The 11,846-nt window shown below is 30.3% G+C and overlaps 1 long non-coding RNA gene across 1 annotated transcript; it reads left to right on the forward strand.

Moving 5' to 3' along the window:
- The first annotated feature begins 5,524 nt into the window (after window positions 1-5,524).
- LOC143916602 (uncharacterized) lies at window positions 5,525-7,468 on the forward strand. Its single transcript, XR_013260992.1, has 2 exons — window positions 5,525-5,610; window positions 7,211-7,468. It is a non-coding gene; the product is annotated as an uncharacterized LOC143916602 (long non-coding RNA).
- Window positions 7,469-11,846: the final 4,378 nt, after the last annotated feature.

The following is an 11,846-nucleotide window of genomic DNA, read 5'->3' on the forward strand; positions in this document are numbered from 1 at the left end:
CTACATAACTAGTTTACAATGATGAATTTCAATTGAAAATCTTATTTTAATTTTAAGTATGCTCATATAATTCTGTGTAATAAAATGAAAAATGTAAAAGGACAATGATTTTTGACCAATTTAATGATATTATTACTATAACCATTACTAGTTATTACTATGTTGAAAAATATATATTAATTTATTCCTGTGCGCATTGTAGCATTACCGGAATTCTTAATTCACCACAATGATCAAAAATATAACAGAAAAGAAATAAAATAATAACTAAAGAAATTAGACATGACAAACAACACATTTAACACAATCATAAAAATAATAAGCTATATAATAGCAGATAATAATAATAATTAACAAAGAAGGGAGTGTATAAAATAAACAAATAATTGAATAATTTCAAATGTGTTCACTGCATGCGTTTCTCCGACAAATGCGAACGGGAATTGCATGCGTTATTGTGGCATTGCAACTCTTCGATTCAAATAAATTTGATTTGAAACTTTTTTCATGGTTTTCATTTCATTTCCATTTACCGAGCGAAGCCGGGTAGCACCACTAGTATTATATACATTATATGTGCATGTGGTTATGTATGGCGTGTCTATAATTCGTATTGGTTTTGACCTGCCTCTACAATGCGCACAGGAAACGCGTAGCATTTATTTACAAGCAGAAATGACTCACCATAAAGTCATAAAGTTTACCATCACTTTTATAGGATAATATTGTTCTAAATCGGCCAGGATCGCGTCGATTCCGCTCACGCACCGCAAACATAATTGCATCGTCCAAGTGCATCGTTACGCAACCGTTTCGAGCGAGGAAAAATGGCGTGACGATAATTGTTCCTTTGTAATGATGAAAAAAATCGTAGTCACATATTGAAAATAAATTATGAAGTGTTGTCGTCGACATGTCGGCAATGGTGAACCCATATACACATAAATAAAACATGTCATTGTTCTCGCCGAGAACAATAATGTCGACTAGATACCATACCGATGCGTCTGCTTTTACTCTTCGGTCATTTTAACTATTTAGCAATTCAAAGACTCGATCCTAGCGGGGAATTCACACCGGTGAACTTGAATACAAACGCCTAAAGTGCGATACTGAGAAATTGATTGTAAGTTTACTGGTCGAAAGCAAATCTTCCAAATTTGATCTCCATAGGCGCGAAGGTGTGTGGACTTCCACTACTGAATTATTTTTGTGATTGAAACGTACATACTAGTGCTTCCAATCCCGGAAGATAACTTCCTAGCACCGGGATTGCGATGCTAGGAATTTCCAATCCCGGGATCCCGGTGCTAGCACCGGGAATCAAATGTATAACAAAAAAAGGAAAAAAATTGTTCAATTGCATATTTTCCTATTTCAAAACCGTTCAATTGCATTTTGCAAACTCTCCCGATGTTTCACGCAAAACATACTCCTCATATTGGCGTTCTTGTTTTGAGAGTTTGACTACATTCTTTAAATTTTAGGCTCGCATCATAGGTTAAATTTTAGGTTCGCAATTCGTCTAGTAATTATTCATCGACACAAGAGTGTGGATAAGAACCCAAATATTGTCAGACGAAAAAATCGAAAGCAAGCTGAAAAGAGGCTAGTAAAAAAGAGAGTTACTAAGTTTCAGTTCGATAGGACGAACGGTGTTCAAAAAATCCCCAAAATACACTGACGTACAGACACACATACGGACACTCACACAGACACGTGAAAACGTGATCAGTGATCGATTTTGAGTTCGAATCAGTCAAAATATGCTACAAATATCATTGCAGTTGAGCACAAAATCTGCGACACAATACAGGCCGTTGATACTATTTCATGGGAACGGCAAGCCGGCGTCAAAACGGGTCAAATAAAACAAATGGACTATGACTGTCATTGCTTATCCCACCATTTTTCATTATATAATGTTGTTTTATGTTTTTTCTTTATTATTTTTGTAAAAATAATATTTAAAAATAAATTTGCCAGCACCGTAATCCCGGTATTCAGACTAGTTTCAGCACCGGGATCACGGTACCAGAAAAAACCGGGATCCCGGGATCTCGGTGCCCGGGATCCCGGGATTGGAAGCCTTAGTACATACATACATAATTTGGTATAATTCCATTGAACTTCAGAGAAACTTATCATTAATTCGTTTGGTAATCCAGCTTCTACGTGGTGTTACAACATGCCCGTCATTGCTGGAACAGTTGGAACTCTATATCCATAAAGGCGAAATCCCACAGCGGTGAATGTGGCACGTAGTTTTTTTTTTTATAGATGAATAGAAAAAATGTGACGTTCATGGCACGCATGCATGGCACACGTCCTTTCAAAACGACACTTTCGACCTATGTCGTTGAAATTGTATGGTAGTATTTATCCTTGCTTGACAGTGATCTATACCAAAACAACACTTTGAACCATTTTCGGTAAAATTGTATCCTTGCTTAACAGTGATCGATAACGAATATGGGATGGGGCTATCGATCACTGTCAAGCAATTGTGCTGAATTTTACCGATTTAAAATTCAGCACACTTCCAATTAACCCTTTTAAACGAAAACAAAAAATAGCGACGCCACAACACTATCTCAATAAACATTTTTCAATATAAAATAGTATTAACAGTGGGGAAAAATTCCAAGTGAAAATACGTACTTTTGACTTTTGATTTCAACTGGACGACTACTTAGAGAGATTTGAAAGCTGAAAAGTACTACAAATGAAAGATAAAATACCCGACTATAGATTACAATATTCATTTTGAACAGGAAATTGACATATTTTGAGACATCGACCGAACAACACCAAGATATAGAATAATCGCGCGATTTAAAAAACACATATATCTCCGAATATCGAGCCAATCAACATTTTTTATTACCAGATTCGTGTTTCCTGGGCATAGATCTATAAGAAAAGTCATATCTCGTCTCTGAACCAAAAAAAAATCGTCATTTGTTGAACAGTGTTATGTGCGTGGTAGACATCATCATCTGACGGTTGTACCTACCGCCCACACAGTTCTTTATCGGATGGCTTATATTCCAAGAGCTATCCGACTTCTTAATGAAATCGTTGCTACTGTGCCCGAATGTGATCAGCGAGGGTAGATTATCAGCAAAGATCGTCGTTGGGACCATGTTTTTTACTTTCTTCCTTTGTACAGTAATGGAGTGGTCTATTGTTATTTTGAAAGCACCAAGCTTATGTCCCTACTGACATTATTGTTTGAAGGTTGTACCATCTGCCCGCACAGTTATTTATCGGATGGCTCCTATTCCAAGTTTGTTCTCTTCAACCGGGGCACGCACTAGCAGAAATCGCACTACATAACACGCAGCCAGATTTCCGTTAACTTGGATTTTTGGAGATTGTTTAGTTTGAGATCGTAAATGTGTTCTGATATTTAATTGTTCATATTTAATTTAATTAATCAATTTTGAAATTCTTCTTAATGAAATTGTTGCTCCTGTGACGGAATGTGATAGTTTCCACCTCAGTGAGTGTAGACTATCAGAAATTATTATAACTAATTTGTCTGGTAGCCTGCGCTCGTCATAATTTTCATAATTGCGTATGATGTACGAGTGAATTTTGATCTTCTCTCTTATATTTGGGCGTCACGGGAATGTTTTGTATTCACGGCTGATTCTTATACATATATAATGTACATGCATACATACATATATTGGTACTGAATGTTGATGCAAGACATTCTCAATTTTTCTCCTTATATTTTATTATTATTTTACGTTTTGTGACTACTTCTATTATTACTAGAACGTTTGCTGCTATTGTTTTCTTATTTTTTGTGTGAATAAAATATGTATTTTATTTCTGTACAACTAATATATTTTTTGTTTCTTCTTTGTTAAATTTTCGACCATTGTGGCGCATTTGGAATTCTTGTAATGCAACAATGGTCTAAAATTTAAATAAATAACTAACGACTGTAAGGTGTTAATTTCGAATGAAGATTATTATGGATTGCTTAAATTATTTACTAGGATTTGAACGATCTTTATTATATAATACAGATCGTTCTTTTTTATATAATAAAGAAAGTTTCTTTATTATATAATAAAGAAACATAACCAAAGGGATTGGTTTATATTGTTAAGGGGTGGGTTTAGGGATTCAAATGATCTGAAGTCAGTTTCCAGCATTTATTCTACGACTCAGGAACCAAAAGTTGAATACACAATATAACAATTTTATAAGATGTCTTCTTTGCAAAGCAGTATAAAACCACAATTAGACAAATAGATACGTGCATATTGCTGATATAGAATATGTTGATATTTATTAAAATGATATTTGGGAAAAAAATACTAGATAAGTAGCGGAAAAATTATGTTTTCCACCATATAAAATATATTTTATAAAATAGATATATGTACATATATTATAAAATACATTTTTGTCTGTGTATATACATATGTATATATTTATTTTTCTTTCTCTTTTTTCTTTCATAAGACATTCCCTTCTTTGTTGTTTTTTTATAATTAGTAATTATTATTATTATCCGCTATTATATAGTTTATTATTTTTATGATTGTGTTAAATGTGTTGTTTATGTATATTTATATATACATATGTTTTGTTTTTGTTATGTCTAATTTCTTTAGTCATCATTTTGTTTCTTTTCTGTTATATTTTTGACCATTGTGGCGCATTAGGAATTCCTGTAATGCTACAATGGTCCAAACTTTAAATAAATAAATATATATTTTTCAACATAGTAATAACTAGTAATAGTAATAGTAATAATATCATTAAATTGGTCAAAAATCATTGTCCTTTTACATTTTTTATTTTATTACACAGAATTATATGAGCATACTTAAAATTAAAATAAAATTTTCAATTGAAATTTTTCATTGTTTTCTTGTATTATTTTCAATATTACATAGTATGAAAGTACGAATACTAATTCCGTTTAGCAAGTGTACAATTTACAATGTTACATAGATCAGTCCCTTTCTGTCATGATTAAATAAAAAAATAATATAACACGCAACGGCTAATTACCGTTTAAGATAACAAGCACATAATCGCTTGTATGTATCAAACAATCGGCGAATAATTTAGCATCTACATATTTCTAAATTAATTAATCAATTGCAATCACCATCGAACAATGCAATTCTCACGTGTATAAATGTAGGCACGAATCGACAATATTTAACCAGCGATGAAAAATCAACTCATTCGGGAATATTTATTGATATGTAATACAAACATTTTATTACATGTATGTATAGGTATATATAGAGCAGGTGGATGATTTATGTAAATTGTCAAAAATCGCTATTCAAATTCTGACGGTGTCTTTGTGTGTGGTCTCAAAGTCCGCATGCTAATTGTGGGAACTCGCAGTCATTGTTGACGATCTCTGGCCGTCACGGGATGTGTTTGCACGCAACTCGGTGCAATGTACTTGGTATTGGGTTCTAGGACACACGGTATCTGAATTCGGCTTATATATATATAAAGACTGACTACTGATCAGCCACTGACAACAGTCGATCAGTTACACCGTCAACAGTGCGGACTCTGAAAGAACTCGAAGCCAGTTTCAGCATCATGTCTTATTCCAAGGTATGCTTTGTCGTATTTCCAATGCAAGCCTTTGATTTTATTTTGTCTTGCAATGGAATGTTGAATTTTTAAGTAATTCAATTTATCTGAGGGGGGGGGGGGTACAAATATTGGAGAATCGATATCCCGCTTAGTATATGATGAATATATCAACCTTATGTACATATATTGTATTTTTATTTATTTATTTTAAAATCCGTCCTCAGTGATATAGCATACTAGTTCTAATACGTTACTATGGCCATAAAATTACAAATATTAATTTGAAGTAATATAATCAATATGACAGAAAAATATATATAAAAACAGTATTTCTGAATGAGTACGACTATATACAAATATCCTCCTCATTAATTATTTTTTAATAATTTTTGACGTTTTTCAGTTCCTCGTCGAAATCAAATGTTTATTAGAATATCTACTGATTATAAAATCTATTGATAAATTGAATTTTTCTAATTAAAAATCATGATCAATGTATTAAAAAATCATATCATTGTAAGTGTTCTAATAGTTGTGGTTAATTCATTTAATAAAAATATATAAATGTGTTGTTATTAATGAATATTTAAAATAAATACATTTTCATATAAATATTTCAAATAAAAACAACATTTCAAAAAAATGCAATATTTCAAATAAAATAAACGTTCGTTATATTTCTAATTAAATATATATAAATTCATTGAATTAAAGTCAAAAAACGATATTTCAAATAAAATACAAATTAAATAAATTTCATTGAATTAAGGTCAAAAAACGATATTTCTATGTAAATATATCATCATACTGCAACATATAAAATTCACAAAAAATTACAGGTATTCTACATATAAAAGTTTTTGATTTATCAAATTTTTATATTTAATTTTCAATATTAATATATTAAATACTAGTTGTTTTACCCGGCTTCGCTCAGCATTTGTAATATAAATAGCTTAAACATGGCGAATCTTATAGTAAATATTCATTTGATTCTTTATTAAATTTATTTGAATGGAATCGTCGTGATAGAAACTTTGTTTTGTTTTCGAAGTTCCCAAACAAAAATACTTACATACATACATATATACAAAGTCTCTTTCGAAATTACATATGTACATATATAGTAGATTAAAGCAAATGTAAATATGTAGGTAATTAAGAAATGCTAAACATTAGAATAGTCCTTGCTATGCTGAAAATATTTGATTTTTTTTTTCAATGTATGCAAGATTTTTTGTGAAAGTTTCATAAGCCAATTCCTTTCTTTACTGAATAATGAGTATAATTTTTTTTTTTTTTAGTCTATTTATTTCTTCCGAAATTATAAAAAAAATTTTCAAGAAACGGCCTTTTCAGTAGATATATGATTTTGTAACATACATTGAATTTTATTATATGTAATTCTATATTTTTAAAAGAAAAAAATCGAAAACTCACAGCATAATAAGGATCACTCACATATGTACATTATATGGTGTGTCAGATCCTGGTAGATCCCGTTCGTTTATATCTCACTCATTGATCCCCTCATTCCAATGCGTACAGACTCGACAGCTTCGACATAATAAATCAGTTTCACCCAAACGAACTGCTATATCTAACTTTAAAATTCCAGATCGCAGCTTTGATTTGTGTGCTTTGCCTATTTGTGGCATTTGCCAGCGCAAAACCAGCAGCCCAAGCCGAAGAAGCGGCCACAGATCTGAAAACAGACGAATCAATCGGCTATGGATACGCTTATCCTGGATACTACGGTGGACACCACAGTGGGTACTATGGAGGATACGGAGGATATTATCCGTATTATGGATATGCCAATAATTACTACTCTCACTATCCGTACTATGGACTTGGACACGGATATTGGCTTTAAAATAAAAATAAATAAATAAATAAACATATTTTATATGAAAAAAAAACTTTAAATATTCTTCTTCATCTAAATTTGTAAATAAATAAAATAAAATCACCTGTAAATAATGTACATGTATCACACATTTTCAATTTGATAAAAATTGAATGCAATAAACATTGTTTTTTTTTTCGACGAAACATAGATGGCAGTGATTAATATCTTGATAAAACAACGTTTAATTCAAATTTAGTAAAAAATATTATTCAAATCAATTTTTTTTAATGAAAATTGAAATGTAATGAATTTTTATATTAAAAAGGTCCATATATTAAGAGGGCTGGACACCAGCGCCTTGTCCATACAAATGTATTAGACTTCTCCCTTCCTCAATTATGGCACTAGAGAAATTATTTTTTAATATGCTATGGATATCCACCATTGGGTTGCATCTATCGTTTTATTTTTTTGATTAGTTATTTTTTATAGGAGCTAGCCGCCAAACATCTATAAAATCGCCTCTTTTTTACACCCACGAAAAGAGTCCAGCATGCTTATTTAACGGTCGATTTAAAAAAAAAAAACGTACATAGTTGCACAGAAAATATCTTTCTCATACCGATGATGAAATTTTTTTTAAAAATTGGTCCAGTTTCGGAGGAGAAAATAGGAGAATACGAAACCTCAATTTTGTCAATTTAAAATACGTTTTATCTGGTCGAAGCGCAACTGTCGCATTCACTCAATATATATATATTGATATATATTGTCGCATTCACTCAATATATATATCGAAGAAAGGAACGGCAACGAAATTAAGGTTTCGGGTGTACAGCCCTCTTAAGTTTGTATGCAAATTTTGTAGTGATACATCAAAGCTTTCCACAGAAGCAAATTGTCTAGAACAGCTCGCTAATTAACAAATTTATATCCATAGATTAGCACATATGAAGTGTTTCATCAGAGCAATTATCATAAATTTGACGTGAGTGATTGTATGTAGACTCGAAGACATATAATAACATAACGAAAATTTGAATATAAACCAGAGGTCAAGTTTTAAATAAAATACAAATAAGTTTTCACGGTTATTTTTTCCTTATCGTACTTATCAGTGGCACGTTTAAATAATTACATACAATTTTCTAATTATAGAAATATAATTCGTAGCGCATTCACATAGGAATTACCTTTAAAAGTCAAACATTCATACAGTTGAAATGTTAAGCAACCGTTTGTTATATTTTCAATTCTATTCCATTATGAATATTGAAGAGGAATAAATTTAAAACCGGTGCTTTTCAAAATGCGTGCCGTATTATTCTATTATCCTGAAATTTTCACGGCAGATGCAGGTAACCTTTGCGACAAGGCCACAGAGTGATTAAAAAAATCGCATAAATTTTCTTCTAGCCTATATTGATATTCAATTTCGATTTCAGATATGTTTTTATTCAAATAATTATAATTACCTGCGAGAATATGCAAAAGCGTCTGCCAGAAGACGATACCTAAAACCAAACCGGGCGCAGCTTCAAAAATACTCAAAAATGTAATGTCATTTGATAAAAATTAATATACATTTTGAAAATTCGATTGTATATATTTGTTTAAAATCTTAATAAATTTTAATTAAAATTTTATTACATGAGATATATATTATATTGAAATGTATTTATGAAAAGGTCAAATATATGTAAAATTTTGCGTGCATTCTGCTTGTTTATCAATGTCTACATAATGTAATATTAAAATAAATAAAAATAGAATTTTACGTAATTTTTATATCACGCCCATATTTGATGATACTTCTAAATATATTAAAAATGTCGTTATGTTATATTAAAATTTACAGCTGATAAGCCTACTCATTTAATTTGAATATTCTCCTCTAAATTGACATAACATGAGTGGCCGCAGCGAATTTAACCGCAAATTTAAATAAAACGATGCTCAAATGGCATAGTTATATATTATATGACAAATATTTGTATAAAATGTATAAATTAATACAAGTATGCGAAATTATTCCGATTAAGGAAGAGAAAGATAGCGCCAATTGTAATGTTTTAAAGTAATGTTAAATTTAGAATATGAAAAATGAGTTTAGTATTTGAATTTAAAACTGATGATAGTCAGAAGACGTCATCATATATGAGACTAATGTTGAAAAATTTAATTTTTTTATGTAATTTAATTATATAAACAGAAAAACAGGTAAAGCCGAACAATCTACAATTCATTTCCATATTCTGTCCGCGTACGTTGCTTATCTAATGAGATTGAAATTTCAACGTTTAAAATTTGACCAGAACTTCATACATATTTAATATAATTAATTATACGTTTGGAGAATTGTGACATTTTCACGGTCTTCTAGAAATCGCGTACACAAAATATTCCAAAAGTAGTCGGTAAGTTTTAAATAAATTATTTTTTTAAAGACATATGCGTCATAGGGGAGTGATTTAGGAATGGACAAAAATAGCTACGTTTTTTAGGATATTATGAAAACAGAATAATATCTATCAACAGTTTTAGCATTTCTGTCAATAAAATTTATTTATTTTTAAGAATATTTACTTGCGAAAGGCGGCATAGCCGATGGACCCAAGTAAGTGGTTTGGGGTTTGTAAGTTTGTAAGTAAGGGGTGTGTTAATTAATACCAGGGCTGTGGAGTCGGTTCAAAATTCACCGACTCCGAATTTATTTTATGATTCCTCTCCGACTCCGACTCCGACTCCAGTTCCGACTTCAAACTCCGACTAACTTGATCGATTTTAGTAACATTGACTTTTCTCGCCAACATATGAAATTTTTACTATTAAAAATAATAGCGTTTTCCAAAATATAAAAAAATTGAAGGAATTAAAAAAATCATTAAAACGTAACATGTAACATAACCCAATTTATTAAATTATTGGTAATGAAATATGTATGAACAAACATATTTCATTACCAATAAATTAATAAAAAAAGTATTTGATTTTGATTTTTAAATGCTTTTTATTATTTCGAAATTATGTTCACAATACATCTTATATCTATTTTATTAGCTACTGATCTACTGATCATTTCAAATTGTAATTTAATTTTGTTAGTAATCATTAGTATTATATTATTCTAATGTTAATGTACAGCAGAATAGGAAAAAGAGCTTAAAAACCTATTTAAAATCCTCATAATACATCTAAAAGACTCTCTAAAGTCGATGACCTAAAGCAGATTGTGTTTAGGTAATCTGTGTGTTATACCTGAAGGGTAAAGACATTCTATTGTAATCACCGAGACTCTTCACAAGTGTGTTAATATGGTTATTAGTGATTCTGTCATAGAATCTACTGGTTAGTTTGTTAGTAATGTCTGTAACAAACGGAATATTATTTATGGCATGCAGTTTTTTCAAATTAGTATATATGGGTGTATTCTAAATTATTTTTAGGGATTTATTTTGTATTACTTGGAGCTTGGAAAGGTTAGTATTCGAGGCGTAATAAAAAAGTATGAGACGGAGGAAACAGTCGAGTTTGGCCACAACACATCACATGTGCAATTTAATGATTTTATTTATAATGTAAATTAAATTCATGATTTTTATAAATAATTTATTAAATTTCATTTATTATTAAAAATTATAAACTCTAGTTGATGCATGCCGTAATATGTACTATTAATTAAAAATAATAATAATAAAATGGATGAGTCGGATTCGATTGATTTTTTACGACTCCGACTCCGCTTGAAATGCTCCAACTACACGACTCCGACTCCACAGCCCTAGTTAATAATACACAAAGTTATACAAATATCATATAAGTTTAAAATATATCAAAAACAAAGAAAACCGAAATGAAATATAAAGAACTCAAAATAAAGGAAAAAAAATAAGCAATTTAAAAAAATAAGAGAAAATACCAAAGATAAACTGAAAATAGAAAGAACTGCAAAAATCCAATTACATATGTTAAGGAAATCTTGAAGTTTATTTTTAAAAAGGCTTAAGGTACCAATACGTTTGATAGACTTTTCCAAAATTGAAAAGAAGGATTCTCTAATTATTTTGAAGCAAATATCTTTTTGGAGTCTGAGAGTATGAACTCTCAGCTGAGTGTTATTGTTAAACGGAGGTACCTCTCATATATCATAAGACAGTTGTAATGGTTATTTATAATTTTATATATGTACTTAAATTAGATCACCTCTCATTTTTCTCGTCTCCAAATTGGAAAGATTCATTCTTTCCAATCTCATATCATATGAAAGTGATTTAAGACATTTTTGTAATATTTTTTAAAATGAGGGTACCCAAATGGAAATATCAAATTCTAGTTTTGGTCTAAAACATGTTTTATAAATTTTGGCCAAAGGCTTGGCAAAAAAAAACACGTTTAATAACAT

Source organism: Arctopsyche grandis, chromosome 1 (assembly GCF_051622035.1).
Source record: "Arctopsyche grandis isolate Sample6627 chromosome 1, ASM5162203v2, whole genome shotgun sequence".
Classification (NCBI taxonomy): Eukaryota; Metazoa; Arthropoda; class Insecta; order Trichoptera; family Hydropsychidae; genus Arctopsyche; species Arctopsyche grandis.